Here is an 18,426-nt window from a genome sequence, read left to right as displayed (position 1 = left end):
CAGATTGGGAGTCAGGAGATCTGGGTTCTAGTCCCCACTCAGCCATGGAAGCTCACTGGGTGAGAAGGAGGATTACGTATACCAACTTGGGTTCCTTGGAGAAAAAAGACAGGATAAAAATGTCATAAATAAATAAATAATATAAATATCTTTTATATTAATGTTTTAATGTATGTAGATTTATTCCTTACCTGCTTTGGTTTTCTTGGGGCTCAGGATATTGCCTGCTATTCTACTGCTGGCCTTCTTGTGTTCTTTAGAATTGTACAAGTGTAAGTTCTGTCTGCGTAATCCATATGGCACTTTTAGTTGGATAGAATTTAGGGCAGTAGCACTATGTCAAGAGTTGGTTCAACACGGGTGGCCCAACCCAGGTGCTGCCTGTACTATTATTAGCATATCATCTCTCTCAGCTGCCAAATTGTTCAGTTCTTTTGCACAGGGACGTTTGTGCCAGTCCTCAGTTAGGAGAAGACTTATGGCCCATAAAATAGGAATTCTTACAATGGCAAAGCAAGAATATACTCCAGCCCTTTTGGACATTAGATAAATTAGCTAGGCTGTTAAACGGTGCACGGTGTCATGATCACAACATCATGAAGATGAAAGATTTGCAATGGTTGACAATTGTTTTCCAGACTAATCTCAACGTGTTGTTTTTAATCTTTAAAGCTATAAATGGCTTGGCTATCTGAGGGATCACACCTGTCACAGTATGAACAAGCTCGATTATTACAATCCTCAGGAGAGGCCCTTTTGAAGACACCTTCACTTGTAGAGGCCGTGCTTGTCAGGCACACAGGAAAGGACATTCTCCTGTGTTGCTCCCAAATCCTAGAACTCTCCCAAACCCTTTGGAGTTGCAACTGGCCCCCACTCTCTGTGCATTCAGGAAAGGGGTTAAGGCACATATTTGTATTTGTTTTTTAAAACTGTTATTTTTTTTAACACTGTTTGTGATATTTTACTATGTTTTTATTTGATTGTGATTTTATCTCTTGAGCATTTTGTAAACTGCATTGGTTGGAGTCAAAAAGGCAGTATAGAAATGCATTTTTTAATAAATAAATAAATAATTTAAAAAGCAAGGCGCAACCAGCCCAGAGTTAAATTAAACATTATACTAATGGAAAAATTATAAGAGTTGCTGTTGTTCCACCAGCAGTTGCAGAACTGGTCGTAGAATGATTAGCACAACTAGTGCAAACAACATTTAGCTTAATTAAATCCTAATGAGTTGTGGAACATGTTGTGCAATAGTTTGGGAAAGCAGTATCGAAGTATTAGATTTGACACTTGCAGAAGGATGAAAATGGTATTTCAGCAAAGAGTAGAAGCTTTGCGCTAGTGGAATGATGCCACTGGATACAACCCCAGATTCCCCAGGAATAAGGTCATGTTGTGTTATGTGCACTGCTGAGGGTTAGTCGTTTTATAGGATCAATATTTGTCATACTAGGAGTGTGCAAAATGGGTCTTCTCCACTTCAAAATTTGAGCCAGAGCTCTGTTGAGATGATTCTCTGCCCTGATTTTGGAGTGGCTGCCCTTACTCTGCCCCATTGGATTACCCATCGGAGAACCATACGTTTTTGGTTGAACTGCTCTAGTCAATGGAAATTAATCAAATGGTTACAGCTCTGTCATTTTAAAAGGTAAATAGATGAAACTTCACATGATGATAGCTCCTAAGTAGGGCTTTAGGCATGCCAAGTTGAAAGCAGATCCATTCATGCCTTGATTTTTTAAAGGATTTTAAAAAATATTTTCCCTTAAAATCATTTTCCCCCTTAAACAGACACACACACACACACACTTGTTAATCCACCCCTGCACATTTATGAAGGGAGATTTTATCCTTTGCTTTGCTGATGCAGAGCTCCCCTGCTGCTGTTGAAAATTTCTACTCCAGCTTCCCCAACCTGGTGCCCTCCAGATCTATTGGATGGAGCCCCACCCCCCACCCCACCTGCACTGGAAGCCCAGCCAACCAATAGGAGTAATAGTTTAACTGAAATAAAGAGCTTGCCTGACTCAGATGTAGAAGCTTACACACTCATGATGCCAGCCAGCTGAGCAGCACTTTTACTGTGGATTATTGACTTCTATGAGTCCGAGCAGAAACGTGCTCCCTCTCCCCCACCCCACAGCCAGAACCAGCAAACAGTTAGCGTTTCCCACTCCCCCAAACACCGCAATTGAAGGCGAACACAGTCACAGACAGCACTGTGGCAATTTCTAATTGGTTAGCCACAGATGTCAATATCAAAGCTACCCTTCACTCCTCTCAGTGTCTTCCAAACATGAAGATATTCAATTAAGACACACACAGCCTGAAAAACATTCAGATAATTTTGGAGAAATTAGAAGCTCCAATTGGACATGTCTCCGCTCTGATATTAAATTATGAGTTTGGAAGCGGCCAATCTCCACTCTGGAAGATCAAATGCTCCATGGATGCTCACAGTTACCAGATAATTCCAGGGAGGAGAGCACACCCCTATCTTATATCCTTCTTTACTTTCCCTCATTCTTTCAGGACCCCTTCCATAAGTGTGGCATGACATTGTTCCAAAGGGGTGAACCATTAGTCTCTTCAGCAACGGAGGGTGGTGTTCACTGCGACCGGTGGGGCAAGTGGCCAGTCTCCAAAGGCAGGGCCAAGGGGTCATCAAAGGTGGAGCCAGCCCGTCTTTTGAATTCACAGCAGCCAGCAGCACATAACACATAAAAGGCAAACTGAGGCAAATGAGGTGTAAGTCCATAATAAAAAGCAAAGTTTTTTGTTTGGGGATATCCTCAGAGCAACATAGGAAAACAGTCCTTTGAATTGAAATGATCCAGCAACCACACCACAGAAATCCATACAACATTCTTCACATCTGAGTTATAGTGGCAGACAATTCCTTAGGCCTCTGAACTATAAGCACTTGCTATAAATAAGAAACCCAATAGGTGGGATTGCCCAGTGAAAGAGTATTCTCCCCATAGGTGGTGGCAGTGCTGGGAGGAAATCCCCCCCACAGGAGGCAAATCAATCTGATTGGCTCAGGCAGGGGACTATGGTGAGAACAGCCAATACTAGCAGCTGGCTGGTGCATTGCAAAGAGAGATGAGCTCAGACAAAGAGAGGATCACAGTATGGTTGTCAGAATGCCATATTGCTATGGGGGAGAGGAAACCTGGAAGAGCACCTCCAAGTATTTTAGCAAAAAGCTTTCTTGCAACAAGGACCAGAATTTTTAGTACTAAATGCAAATATCCATGTTTTAAGAACATGGTGCAGATTATTTTTGATGTGCCTTAATGCATTTATAAGGAGTTCTGCTTATTAAATAACATGTCTTTGAAAAGCTATTAAAGTACATGTGGTGGCGGTGATCTGCAGCACTTTAGCTCTTTCTCTAAATACAGGTGAGTGGGGATGTATAATTAACCTGAAAGCAAGGAAACTGAGCAGTCCAAACAAGATAGAATGCTTTTGTTCTATTCTGCTTTGACGCAAATCAACATAATAGCTACAATGCTTAAGAATCAGCTGAAATGTGAAATACAGCTTTCAGTTGAGTCGGTCCGGTAAGGAAGCAAGCACACACTGTAGACATTGTTGTTCCCATTTAAAATTACAGTGCTAATTAAACTAAATTACACACGTGAGCTGGGCAAATTGCTAGAACTTCAGTGTAGAAAAGGCTCCACATCATTTAGCAGGCCAGTGATTTTTTTATGCATAAAATAACGAAGGGAAAATATTTGTAAATAGGATGTAATCATCCATTAGCTGAAATCATTGATTGCCTTACCTTAATGCAAAGTTACTTCTGATGTCAGGTTAGAGTAGTTGCCACTCTTGCAAAAGTGTGGCAATATTGCAACTCATTCTGAAGAACTCACCTCATGTCTTCTGTCCTTCCTGTCTAAAAGCAAAGAAGTATCTATGAAATTCAAACCTGAATTTTAAGCTCAAAATTATGGTAGTAAATTCACTTCCCCACCTAATAAGCCTTTGTGACTTGTCATTATGAAGTACAGTAGCAGTAAATCAATGTCATTTTATATTATGACCTAGAAATTTGTTGTGTTAAGCGCTAACCAAGTCCTTAGAGACCACACAATTATTTTTCTGGAGCTATATAAAGTACGACAGCTTTAGCAACAATGGTATATTCTTCTGTTCTGTTAAATAATGCCTAGCATCTGTCACTGACAGGGTCAATTTTTTCTGTAGTTCTAAACATTTCATTTAATTAGTGACTGCCAAATGAATAATAGTGTAGAGAGGTTTTATATAATTAACTGCCCTGTATGTGGAAATCCAGAAAGGGTGAACTGCTAGTTCTGACTTTTCAGTAGTGCATTCTTGTAAAGAAACTACTTACAGAATGAGTGATCCAAATTTAATTTAGAAAAAAATAATTCCAATAATAATAATAATAATAATAATAATAATAATAATAATTCTTTTCACATTGGTAGCAACTCAAATTGTCCCATGGCATTTAGGATTGAAGCCAAATTATATAGGAATTGTCCTGAGCACAGAATCAGTTATGAAGTTAGATTTTTTTCAGAAGGGCAGGCCATAAATTCAAAGGTCCCATGTATTAAATGGGGCTGAATTATTGTGTGTGTGTGGGGGGGGGAGTTCATTATATAGGATAACATTTTGTTATAATATTATAGGACTACACCTTTGTTTTACCCCTCCCCTCGACAGCTGTGAAGAATTGGAAGCAGTTTACTCATAGGTCACTCAGCAGCAATGGACACAAAGTCAGTCTCTCTTGCCTATATGCACTGACTTTGCTTGGCTTCAATACCGGGGTGGGAGGAGCCATGATGTAAGGATAACTCTTCTAGCTCATTGGCTACTGCATGGCCTGTACTCTCCACGGTGGCTCTGCATTCTGCCACTGAGTTGCCCTTCTTCTCTGTGAGTGCTGGGACAGAACTGATCCAGATGTTTTGGCCCAACTGAATTCTAGAGATTTGGGGCAGAATGGGGTGGGGGGAGGTAGGGTGAACAATTCTCAAAAATCAGGAAAGGAGTTGACATCCCAGTGGACAGTAGATTTTGGGGTGGAAGGCTATTAGTAAACTTACAATTATACGGTGGTCTGAAAGCTTCTCTTCATCATTTCCATCTTTTCCAAATCAGTTTTTTAAAGGTAAAGGCCATACCAAGAGCTAGAAAGCATTGCTTTATACTTTCAAAATTATGCTGGAAGGGGAATGACATGCCATAGATTTCACCTGCCAGGTGCCCTCCAGATGTATTAGTCTATCATCATACCTTGCTATCATCCCAACATCCAGTTGGGAATGGCTGATGTAGGATTGCCCCCATGTTTTGTTTTGCTTTTAAAGAAAGGTCCAATGGGGAGTGGATCTCTGCTCAGCCCTACCTGAAGATGTCTAAAACATAGTGCTGCCTAGTGGCCTTTCTGCAAATGTCAAATTTTCCTATCTGTCCCTGCTCCAACTCCAACCAGGTTGGTGTATATAGGTTAATTCCTTCCATGCCCATGTTTTTCTACAACCATTAGTCCCTGATGGGAATGTTTTAGGGCTGATTTTGTGCTGTGTTATTGATTATCCATTCAGCAAAAGACTCCCTTCCATTTTCTAGTCAGAAAGAAAATGGAATTCATTTTTATAAAGTATAAATGTGCTTCTGGGAGAAACTGCATGTCAAACTTCACCCAAAGTATATTTCTCAGCCAAATTATTAACAGCTGAGAAAGAAGCTATTGGATGGAATTTGTCAGAAGACTTCTTAAATAAGTGTAAGAGTCCTATTGGATCTCACTATAATATTCCCTATACATGTGGGTTACTTTTCCCCTTGTCATTGTGATTCATTACGTGAAAGCACACAAAGATGACAATCAATGGTCCCAAGAAGACAAATAAACAAAAATTCTCTTGTAACCAATTTTTCTCCCCACCACCACCCCTATCAGAGGAAAGCCAAGATAAACCAGTCTGCTGGAAACACTATTACATCCTGGGTCTATATGCTGCTAGAGTTTAAAGATATTTTGTAGTTATAACTGTGAAGGAAATTGCCCTTCTCTCTTTCCATTTCTTCTTGACATGTCTGCGAAAGAACATCAATATCTCCGTTAAGACAGTGCTGCGGTTGACGCCTGAGTCTCACCATTTCTTTTCTCTGGCTGTTAATTATTTTCATCTGTAGCTGGCTATTTGTTTCCTCTGAACCGATAAATACAATCAATAGAAAGAATGCTGCAAGAATGAGGCTACCAAAACTAATTTGGCATATGGATGATTCGTTACTCCTTCATCATTATGATAGAACATGAATTTGAAGTTTGATTTGATTTGTTCCCACAAGGCTGTCATTTCACAGTTTCAACCAGGATGCTTGGCATGTGCTGAAATGGAGATAACCAATGACAAATATTATACATGCACATAAAAACATTTACCTTCAATCAGAAAAGAAAACACTGCCCAGGTTATCAGTATGGTTCTTGATGCGAAGATCATTTTGGGGAGGGACCATAGTTCAGTAGTAGAGCAGAAGAAGGTTCATGGTTTAATTTGTTTTTAGCTGTGTATATTTTATACTGTATGCTTTTATCTGTACGCTGCCCTGAGATCCTAGTGATATAGAGCAGGATACAAATGTTTTAAATAAATAAATAAACAAATAATGTCCCAAGTTCAATCCCTGGCTCTTCAGCGAAACAGATCATATAGCATAAGAGGTGAAAGACCTTTGCCTAACACCCTGAAAAGTCACTGCCAGTCAGAGGAGACACTATACTGTGCTAGATAACCTGTTATAAGGGTAGTTTTCTTATGTTCCTGGTTTTATAATCATAAATACATTGCTGTCAAGATCACCCAGCCTTGAATGCAGACAAGGGGTGGTTTTAAAAATGAGGATAATCTTTGGAATGTTTTAGCAGATATATGAACTGATTCTAGTTCTATGGAATAGATTAAGAAATGGAATCCAGAATGAACTCCAGCATTTGTGTTAGGCTAGGCTAGGCCTCACCAAACAGAGGCCTCTGTTCTAATGCACCCTGTAGATTGTCATGACCCCCAGCCCTCAGGTCTTCCAGTGTGCAGCTGATGGTACTGATATAGATGAGGTAGAGGCAACTTCCTCAGGGGAAAGACAGCCAGTGCCTTCTCCAGGGACCTCATGTCCAGATGACACAGCCCTGTCATTGAACTCTGGCTCTGAGAATGAGTCCCTAGTGGAACCTTCATTTCCCTTGCAGGCTACAAAATCAGGTGAGGGCCCTTTAACAGTCCAGTCAGCTCCTCCATGTGGGGTGGAGCTGATCGCTACAGGTGTCATCTCCGCTCCCTGCTGAGACAATATCCCCAGTGTCTGAGGCAGAATCTACACTACTGCTTATAATGATTTATTATGGTTTTGACAACTGTTCAGTCCCAGGACACATTACATATACCATTTTCAAACTGTTTTTAAAGTGTTGTATCCTGATTGGTGTAGATCTGGCCTAGTATGGTTTGAGCTAACAAGACCATTTAGAGCTATCCAAGGTCCTACTTTCGTCCTGCCTTAATCTTGCTACCAGCTTCCCCTGCCAACCTCAAATGACCACGGAATGGGACAAAGACTGTTGTTGTACTTTGACAAAGAAGGCTTCTTGTACATTAAGTAGATGTAGGACTAGAAGCATTCAGATTTGGGCTGGAACCACTAGAACCTGGCATGTCCCCATTTCATTCCACAAGTAATTCATTTTCAACCAAAACCTAACCCAGATTCTAGTTGGGTTGAAATTTATTGCCATCCATAATCCAGACCCTTGCCCATTGCTACTGCCAAAAATGGTTCCCTACTGAGCCATGGACTTCACTTACAGATGCTTATGTTCTTCTCATTAAGCCCCATTCCTGGAGACTGAGAATCTGTCCCTAGTACCTGGTTTCCTGAAAATGGTACAAGATCAGCCATAGGACCACATCTGTGCAACAAATAACCAGCCACCAACCACAGGAAACTTGCTTTCTCTGCTCTTCCCAAAAAGAACTCTGCTGTAACTGTCAGTTATCTTTGGATGATGTATTGTGAATGAATTGTGGCCTGGTGGGATTATTCCTCTTCCTGAACATCAAGTTATACCTAGATGTCTATATATTCTCTTTCTAATTTATGAACAAACATAAAAATTTCCAGCAGGTTTTTCTTTAGCAAATGCAGCAAATGGGGAAAAGGGGTGACTTATACTAAAGTATAAAAAATAAAAAAAGAAACTGCAAATAGTTGGTAAGCATTTATGCTACAATGCTATGTGCATCTTAGGCCATAGCTAGACGTAAGGTTTATCCCAGGATTTTCCTGGGGTCAAACCTGTTCATCTAAGTGCCACACAGGGCATCCAGCGCTCAGGCAGGGATGAACCCTGGATGATCCTGAGATAAACCTTAGGTCTAGCTACGGCCTTACATAGAAGCAAGCCTAACTGAATGCTCAGAAATATGGTTTCCAACACTATGTCAGATGAAAATGCTCCAGATCGCTGTATGTATTTTCCAGTGTATATTTTGGAAGGCAGTGATTATCATTCATTTCCAAGTGATTGTCCAGTAAATCTTCAGGACTGGGCTGATATTCAACTTAGGCCTTAGCTAGACCTAAGGTTTATCCTGGGATCATCCTGGGGTCATCCCTGTTCATGTAAATGACACAGGATATCCCGGGAGCAGGCAGGGACGACCCCGGGACAATCCTGGGATAAACCTTAGTTCTAGCTAAGGCCTGAGTGTGGTCAGTGATTTAATCAGTGATTTGGTGTATTTGTGAGAGTGGAGGAAATTGGAGAACCATGTGTGCTACCAAATACCTGAGATTCTGTGACAAAAGCTTATTTTTGTTGATTTTTATGATGTTGGTTTTGATTCTTTTTGGTAACATCTGCTGAAGTCTCTTCAGTGGCTAACAGCATCATCAATAGCTACAAGATCCCAAGTGTAGGCCATTACAAGATACAAACTTGATTTCCACACACGGTCTGTTAAAAAATATAACTGAATAGTAGTTTAATTAAAGAAAATCAACTGACACCACACTTCCAATTGAAAAACGAAGTGAGGCATATATATCATATACATTTACACTGTCTCCCTTGCTTAGTGTATTATCCTTTTCTTATTAAAACAGATACTCATCATACCAATGCTTACAAGGTACTAGCCATCAAAACAGAAACACATTTTAAAGTAATGCAGTACTTGGAGGAAATAAACTTGCTCCCAGCTCTAATTGGCAAATGAACAGGAGAAGTTTCTTTTATTGTTTACATCTGTTGTGGTAATGACACAGAAGTAAATTAAAGCTTTACTGTTAGAACTACCTCAGCTGTTGTTTCAGTGTTGATAGCCTGTACGGTTTTTCCCTGGGATTAATTCATATCAGGAGCTGCTCTTTCCATTCTTTGATGTGTAATAGGGGTCATCTCTACATTTGTCCAGGCTGTGCCATTTGAGTTTTTCTCATGACTCCACACCAAATGGATTGGGCTTTATTTCTGTAACGTCTCAGTTTCTGAAATCTCATTACTTCAGACTCAGCACAAGACCACTGAATCTCCCAAAGTAATGCCATGTTGACCATCTCCCCTCCCCACATTTCTTTTGTACAGTGATCAAGCTCCCAAATTGAGCTCAGGGTAATCCTGCTGTAGTCAACAGGACGAAGTCACTCTCTGGTCATCACAATACCTGGAATGGGGAATTTACAGCCCTTCAGGTGCTGTTGCTGCACTCCCACTCCAATCAACTATCAGCCTCACCCAGCATGGCCAACGGTTATGGGTAATGGGAGTTGCAGTGCAACAACATTTGGAAAGCCACAGTTTCCCCATTGTGAAGGTTTGAGGACTACACAGGCTTGGGTTTGGTTTAAGCCTGAAGGTCCAAAAATCTCCTGATTCCTTGAGTTTCATTTCCCCCCTAAAGGAGTTAAGTTTCATTTTCCCAATTTTAGGTTACCTGATTGTTTGGTTTCAGTTCTGGGGGAGGGTATAAAAAGGGGTGGAGTTAACTGTACAAGAGAGTGGAAGAGCTGCAGGTGGAGCCAAGGAGGAAGAACAGCCAAGAGAAGGCTGGAAGGGACTCTAGGCCAAAGCCTACAGGTGAAAGAGTAGCTAGGCTAGAGGAAACTGCATTTTTAATCTTTTTTATTTCTATTTTAAATGCCTTTTAAAGTATTGCAGCTCTGAGTAAATGCTTAAGTTTATGTGTCTTTGCCTTATATCATATAATCTATTAAATAGTTATTGTTAAAAGTTTGTTCAGGAGTGTCACTTACACCATGCCTAAGGCCTAAACCCCACGTTACTAGGAGAGGAAGGTAAAAACTTGATATTGGATAAGAATAAGGGCTCTTAAAGACGCAAATCATCTTTAAGGAGCTGATCAAGGGGTCCAGGTAAAGGAGCAACCTTGACACTGATCTATGCCAAATTGGGTGGATATTTCTCTCCTAATGCCGGTGTTTGTTTCTGTTTTGAAGAAAAGAAAAGTTCAGGGTGAGTCCAACTATCCAAATTCATTTCAATGTCATGCATCCTTATCCGCTCCAAATACACAGACCTAGGATCAACCTATAGCTTGCATTAATTGTGTAGCATGTAACTGAGGAGATATGTATTATATTATTTTTATTTATTTATTATTGCATTTATATCCCGCCTTCTTTCCTCCAAGGATCCCAAGGCGGCATACATAATCCTCCCCCTCTCCATTTTTTCCTCACAATAACTACCCTGTGAGGTAAGTTGGGCTGAGAGTCTGTGACCGGCCCAAAGTCACCCAGTGAGCTTCAGATTCCCTCCATGACCTTGGACTCTGTGGCTCTGCCTATAACTGGTTCGCCTCCTATCTAGAGGGTCGCTCTTTCAGCGTGTCGGCTAACGGCAGCTCGTCCTCCTCTTTTCCCCTTTCAGTTGGGGTTCCGCAAGGCTCGGTGCTTGGCCCGTTGTTGTTCTCTCTATACATGCTGCCCTTGGGTAAGCTTATTCAATCTCACGGCCTCCAATATCACCTGTACGCCGACGATACACAATTATATCTCTCATCTCCGGAACTTTCTCCTGATGTTCACGATCGTATCTCGGCATGTCTTTCAGATATCTCAGCCTGGCTGCTTCATCGTCGTCTGAAACTTAACATGGCTAAGACTGAATTGCTTGTTTTTCCTCCTAAACCCTCTCCTCACCTCTCATTCTCTCTTACTGTCAACGATGTCACGCTTACTCCGGTCAAGGAAGCTCGTAGTCTTGGCTTTATATTTGACTCCTCGCTCTCCTTTACTCCTCACATCGAGGCAGTAGCTAAATCCTGTCGTTTCTTCCTGTATAATATTGCCAGGATTCGACCATTTTTGTCTGTCTCTTCTGCCAAGACTCTCGTTCACGCACTGGTTATCTCTCGGTTGGACTACTGCAACCTTCTTCTCTCTGGCCTTCCTTCGTCTCACATCAGTCCGTTGGTCTCTGTCCACCACTCTGCCGCTAAGATCATCTTCTTGGCCAGCCGCTCTGACCATGTCACTCCACTTCTGAAATCTCTTCATTGGCTTCCAATTCACTCCAGAATCCAATATAAACTTCTCCTGCTGACCTTCAAAGCTCTTCACGGTCTAGCTCCTGCCTATCTCTCCTCTCACACTATCGCCCCGCTCGTGCTCTCCGCTCCTCTGATGCCATGCTTCTCGCCTGCCCAAGGACCTCCACTTCCCTTACTCGGCTTCGTCCTTTTTCTTCTGCTGCCCCTTACGCCTGGAACGCTCTTCCAGAACACTTGAGAACTACAAACTCAATCACTGCTTTTAAAACTCAGCTAAAAACTTTTCTTTTCCCTATAGCCTTCAAATATTGAGTTTGTTCTGACTCTATACTGTTAGCTTCTCCCTACCCGGTGCCTGTTTACACTTCCCTGTGCCTGTTTGCATTCTCCTTCCCTCTTTATTGTTTACTACAACTTATTAGATTGTAAGCCTATGCGGCAGGGTCTTGCTATTTACTGTGTTATCTGTACAGCACCATGTACATTGATGGTGCTATATAAATAAATAATAATAATAAATAATAATAATAAGTGGGGACCAGAACCTGGATCTCCCGACTTCCAGTCCAACACTTTAGCCACTATACCACACTGGCTCTCTAGAGTATATATATACTCTAAAACAAAAATGCACTGGCTCTATTTTGATTGGAATCACCACACAATGAGAGGAGAGAGTTAAACCTCCTGACACCATCATTTATCCTGAACTTTCTCTTACACAAGGATTGTGTTTTTTTTTAAAGACTCCATTAGTGTCAATTTCAAGGGGGAAATGGTGAGGGAGGAGATTGGTGGTCTTAATCTGAATTGGGCCTGTACACAGTTACTCCGATTACCCTCAGCTATACACAATTAACATAACATGTAATTTGACCACCTAGGCAGGATCTACCCTATGGCTTTAAAATAGGGTGACCATATGAAAAGGAGGACAGGGCTCCTGTATCTTTAACAGTTGCATAGAAAAGGAAATTTCAGCAGGTGTCATTTGTATATATGGGGAACCTGGTGAAATTCCCTCTTCATCACAACAGTTAAAGCTGCAGGTGCCCTACCCTCTTTTAAATCTGGTCACTCTAGTATAGCTCCTGCAGCTTTAACTGTTGGCATGAAGAGGGAATTTCACCAGGTTCTCCATATATACAAATGACACCTGCTGAAATTCCCTTTTCTATGCAACTGTTAAAGATACATGAGCCCTGTCCTCCTTTTCATATGGTCACCCTATTTAAAACAGCTTATAACAGTTTTGACAACTGTTGGGGTCCATGACACACTCCATATACAGTTTTCAAAATGTTTTCAAAGTATTTTATGTTGCTTGATGTAGATCTCATTGAGGTGAAAAACCTGTGGTTCTGCTGCACCATTTCACACTACATTACAAACAACAACAACTTGCACATAGAAAACTGGATCTCAGGGAGAAGATAACTAGAACCTTTGTCCCTCGTGTCTAGCTTTCTATGTTGAGGTATTTTTATTTTTTATTTGTCTGGAGGAGTATTTAGTTCTGTGAACCCCCATCTCAAGCAGTATATTTCAAAACACAGATTTACCACACATGACCTAAAATTGGATGGTATTTGCATTGAGAACTTATATTTATTTCAACAGGGTTATTCTAGGATAATGAATGTCTAATTATAGGTTGATTTTATATACTTACAGATGCCATTATCTTGTCTCCACTTATTTCCATCTTCTTGTATTGTTTTTCATACACTCTCCTCAAAGCTGAACTTCTCTAGCATTTGAGGAAAGGCTGAGAAATTTCATCAGTTAAGAATTAGCCTTTGTAAATCTCTACTGCATTCAAGCTCCTGTGACTACAGTTGTAATGGAGATTATTACAAAGGTCGCATCACATGAACTGTTTGCTTATACAAAGCATTCTTACCAGCAAAAAGGGATATGTTTAAAAAATCTTGCTTACACCAACCAAGCACCTTGAAAAGAAGGATCACAATATAAGTTAAACATTTTCTCTAACCAGACAATAAATTCTGTCTCCTGAAAACCACTTTCCCAGTGGCCATCGTTCTAGAAGAATACAATTGTAGTTACTGTTAAAATGTATTTTTAAAATGTATGCAAGCTCTCTCACACACCCTAGATTTTTGTATAAGGTCACTTTAACATGAAATATCAAAGGAAAAAAATCTAACAAAGTGGAATAAAATGATGTAGAGAAAGAGAGAGAGAAAAAAAAAGCTAGAGGTAGAAACAAATTAGCTGAGAACCCAGCATGCTTTCTGCCTGCTGCCCATGTGGAGTGAAAAGATAAAAGAAGCAGGCAGGGAAATGAATGTTGAAGAACCTTGCCATCTCCGAAGTCCAAAATATGAACAGTCGACAATAAATATGGAAATATCAGACATTATTGGTATAAAAGTGGCTGCAGTAATGGCTGTAAAATTGGATATACTGGGAGGGAATTTGATATTTGCTCAAGATCTCACAGCCTAAAAAGAACCATCTGATTTAAATATATGACTTGATCATTAGATAGCATGTGCACGTGTGTGCATAGGCAGTACTGATCCCGCAATCTAGGTCATTGAAAGGTTACCATATTTAAAATTTATTGGATTGGATAACACAATCTTTCTGCTTATTTGAATTAAAAGGTGTGGGGACCCTGTATGAAAGAAGCATGGTTTTTAATATTACATTTTAAAACACTTATAAGGCTGCAGTCCTCTACGTTTAACTGGAAATAAATCCCATTGAACTCAGTGGGGCTTATTTTGGAACGGACCTGTAAAAGATCATATTATAATAATGATGATAGTCAGCCTTTTGCATTGCACCCCAGGTGAGCTAGTAGACCACACATTTATAAAACAACCACCAACTACTCTGTTGCTTCCTTGTTCGAGATTTGGTAATATATGCATGTCAATCAAACTTGAAAATGAGATAATTAAAACATATACATTATTAACAGGACCTCCGTCCCAAGAAGAATGTGTTTATTGTAATTGTAAATAATCAAAAGAAATTGTGTTTGCCTGAGTCTGTGAATATTTACAATTCATTTTTTTGTTAATTTTGAATTATTTATAAAGGGTATATCACCACCCACCCACCCACCAGAAATTGCATTACTACTTTTGTTTTCAATATTGCTGAAAAGTGCTCAGAGCACATGATTTTCCTGAATACGGTGCTGATGTATTACTAGATCATGTAGCAAACAATATTTCTGCTTTAGAGCACTTTACAGTAGTTTAGAGAACTTTACCTTGCAGTAGATTTAATACAGTTCAGATTTAAGAATGCAGGGGTCATCTGACTTTGCCACAGTGATCTTTTGTAGGTTGACAATAGCAAAACATTTGAGGGTCTCTGAGCATAATCCTCCACTAGAGCCCTTTTCTCCAGTTTCTGCTTCTATTCCTCTGGATAAGAACATTCCCCCCAAGTGTCCATCTAGTCCAGCACTCTAGCTCTCGACCAGGAACCCACAAGCAAGACACAGTGCAACAGCACCCTCCCACCCATGTTCCCCAGTTAATCCTATTAACTGCCCCGCCTTTAGAACATCCTCTAACAGTGGTCACTTACAATCCCTCTCCATTTTCTCTCCCTGCTACTGTTATACAACTGCCATTGTGAATTGCTACAGAGAGCATTGGGTCTAACTATCATCACAGAGACATTAGTCCATGCATTTATCCTGTGTGCTTCAGTATTATACTATCAGGTCAAGAACTCTCTTCTCATGAGGAGAGTAAATCTATGGTCTCAGGGGAGTGTCCCAGGGACTTTAGGATTCTTCAGAGTCCCGCCCCTCCAAGGACATAGGCACTGCTACAACCCCAGAAGGGGGACTCTGGTATGCAATCCCTCCCCCACCCCCATCCAGTCTCTTTCCCCCTTCACAGCTTCCGCAGAAAGTACCATACAAGCTCCTTCCCAAGGCAATTCATTTCTCTTATATTTTGATGTGTGCCATCAATTGTGATTCACTATGTTATATGACTGATATGGTTGTTATGACATTGATATGACTGTTATAAATGGTATACAGGCATTGGATCTATTCACTCCCTTTATAATTTGATGTGTACCATCAAGTGCTCTATTTATAATTACTGTATAAAATGATCTTATTGGTCTAGTGCAGTTCTGTTAGGTCTCTTACCCCTCTTTTTAAACCTGCTTGAGTATTTCTTTTCCTTTTTAATCATCATAATAATAATCTTGTAGTTGTTTATAGGGTGCATGGATTTTTGATGCAGTCAGCACTTGTGGCCATGCTTACTCCTGAGTAATCCAGTGTTTATGGCTACACAGAGGAGGCACTTATAAGATGATTTTTTTATACTGTGTTTACAGCATTTAACAACGATAAGTTTGTTTGTTTTTTAACGGACCCCAGAACTGTTGTTTTTTAAATGGATACTGTTGTTTTTATACTGTTTATGTTTTTGATGATTTAAAATTTTGTATACTTTTTAATGTTCACTGTTTTTAACTTTTGTAAACTGCCCAGAGAGCTTCGGCTATGGGGAAGTATAAAAATGTAATAAATCAAATTAAATCAAATCTTGCTGTTGTCATGAGGTCTAGAGAGTGGGATGCTCGTATAAAGGGATTTATGTTTGGATGCTCAGAAACTGTTGGCTATGCTTACCAGCATTTTGGATTCTTGTGTGTGTGTCTCTGGAGGTTTCTTCATCTTCATCGTCGTCATCATCATCATCATCATCATCATCATCATCATCTCCTCTTTGCATCCCCTTTTGCAGTAGGTTGCTCCTGGGTTCCAAAGTTCCTGGGTTTTCTCTGTGACTCTGAGAATACTACCATCATTGCCATCAGAAGTTTGTGTGGCTTTGTGGATTCTGCCCCAGGGTTTGTCTTCATGATCTTAAAGTGGTGGTGATACTCACGTCAAGACATGGATCCTGGATGTTGTGCAATGGCTTGTTGCTGATGGAGCAACATACTGTAAGTTCAAAGGAATGTTTTCTAGTGTAATTCTATGGGGCAGCCCTTTGCCTCTTGTGATTCATTCTGTGCCCCAGATTTTTTAGGTAGCTAGCCCACCTTGCTTCTCTCCTAGTGTACATAAATAATGTAATGGGTAGTTTGACCCTTAGAGTGCATTATAACAAGTCAGTTGTTTTGGAGTGCTTATATTCTCAAAGCTCCTTACAGCAATCTTATGAGGTGGGTCTGTTTTATTGGGGGAAGGCCCATGGCTCAGTGGTAGAGCACATGCCTTGCATGCAGTAGGTCCAGCATCTCCAGATAGGGCTGTGAGGGTGGGGGATCCACCTTGAAACCCTGGAGAGCCACTGCCAGTGTCCTGCTTAGGCTGGGTCAGATTCAACATTAAGGCAATTGAGGGGCAAATTCATTTGCAAGTATATCAACTGGAAAAAGGTCAAGCACAGAGATATCAGTCCAGCAAGAGGGCAGTTCAAGCAAGAGTTGTCAGTAACCAGGCAAGAGTCAAGAACACAGTCTTGCCATTTCTGTGAGAAAAGTCTGGGGCACGGTCAAAGTCAAAGCATGAGTAAATAGTCCAATTCAGCACAGTCCAAAAAGCAGAGTTAAACGGGTTCAGAGGTGGGCAACACAGAGAATCAGACACAAAGCAAGGTCATGGATACAAAGCACTAGAAGCCCAGGCGCCTTCTCAGACTCTATGAGGAATGCATGGTCCTTAGGGGCCTCATTCACGAGTTCCTCAAAGTCCTCCAGTACTAGAGAACCTGTTGTAGCTTTCCTGGAAATGCTAGGGGTGTCAATATCAGGATGATGCACAGGGTTGTTGGACTCTTCAATCTCCAAATTGTCATCCAGTGAGTCATCCTGGCCTGGGTCAGGCATGACAGCCAGGAACCTGCCAGCCAGTCAGTGTCAACTATACTGGGATAGATGGACCAATGATCTGACCCTGGCCTTAGCTAGACATACCTGTTATTGCACGATGAAGGGGAGAAGATCTCACAATGTTTTTATTGCGAGACACACACCCCTCTGTTTACACGCGGTGCGTGACAACTTCAGAGGGAGAGGTGTCACTCTCACCCTTTTGTTTTGTTTTTTTAAAGGGGAAGATGCACACAAGTGCTCATGCGCAAAAGGTAAGTTTTTTTTAAAAAAAACACCTTACTTTCCCCACTCCCCCCACCCCAGCCCTGATGGGCACAGTGCTCCTGAGGAGCTCTGCGCCCCGTGCGTGGGTCCCAGCTCCTTGCGAGGAACTGGGACAAACCACGACATCTGGCCACACATTCTGCGGTCTCGGGCTCAGCCCAGGACCACAGAAAAACCAGGCTCAAAGGATAGGGCAAGATTCTGGGGCAAGGGAGGGATCATCCCTCTCTGATCCTGGGTTCCCCTGTGCTTCATGTGGACGCACAGGGATGATCCCGAAGATCACCCCAGGATTTCGCCCCATCTAGCAATGGCCTCAATATAAGCCAGTTTGCTATATTCCTATTATCCCCATACTAAGTAAGGGAATGGGTGGGATAGAGGTGAGACTGAAACCCTATGGCCTCCCTAAAATTCCTTAGGGAGCAATGCTATGATCCCTAGAAAGCATCTGAGGGACCATAGGATTGTTCAGAGTCCATCCTTCAGGACAGGGAGAGTACCTGGACCTTGGAAAGGTGAGCCTGAGATCCAACTACCCTCTCCCACCTTCTTTGCAACCAGCACAGAAAGAACTGTGCAAGCTGCTCTGCAAAAGTGACTTTGGGGAGGGGAAAACTGGGGCATTTTGGTGGGCAAGCTGGGGAGGAGATGGGAGAGGCTAGAACATGAGCTACCCCCTCTGAAGCACCCGTTAGTTGGACAAAAAAAGCCCATCTAACAAAAA

The sequence above is a fragment of the Elgaria multicarinata genome, chromosome 8 (assembly GCF_023053635.1).
Source record: "Elgaria multicarinata webbii isolate HBS135686 ecotype San Diego chromosome 8, rElgMul1.1.pri, whole genome shotgun sequence".
Lineage (NCBI taxonomy): Eukaryota > Metazoa > Chordata > Lepidosauria > Squamata > Anguidae > Elgaria > Elgaria multicarinata.
The sequence above is the reverse complement of the archived record's forward strand: the minus strand, read 5'-3'. Positions refer to the sequence as shown.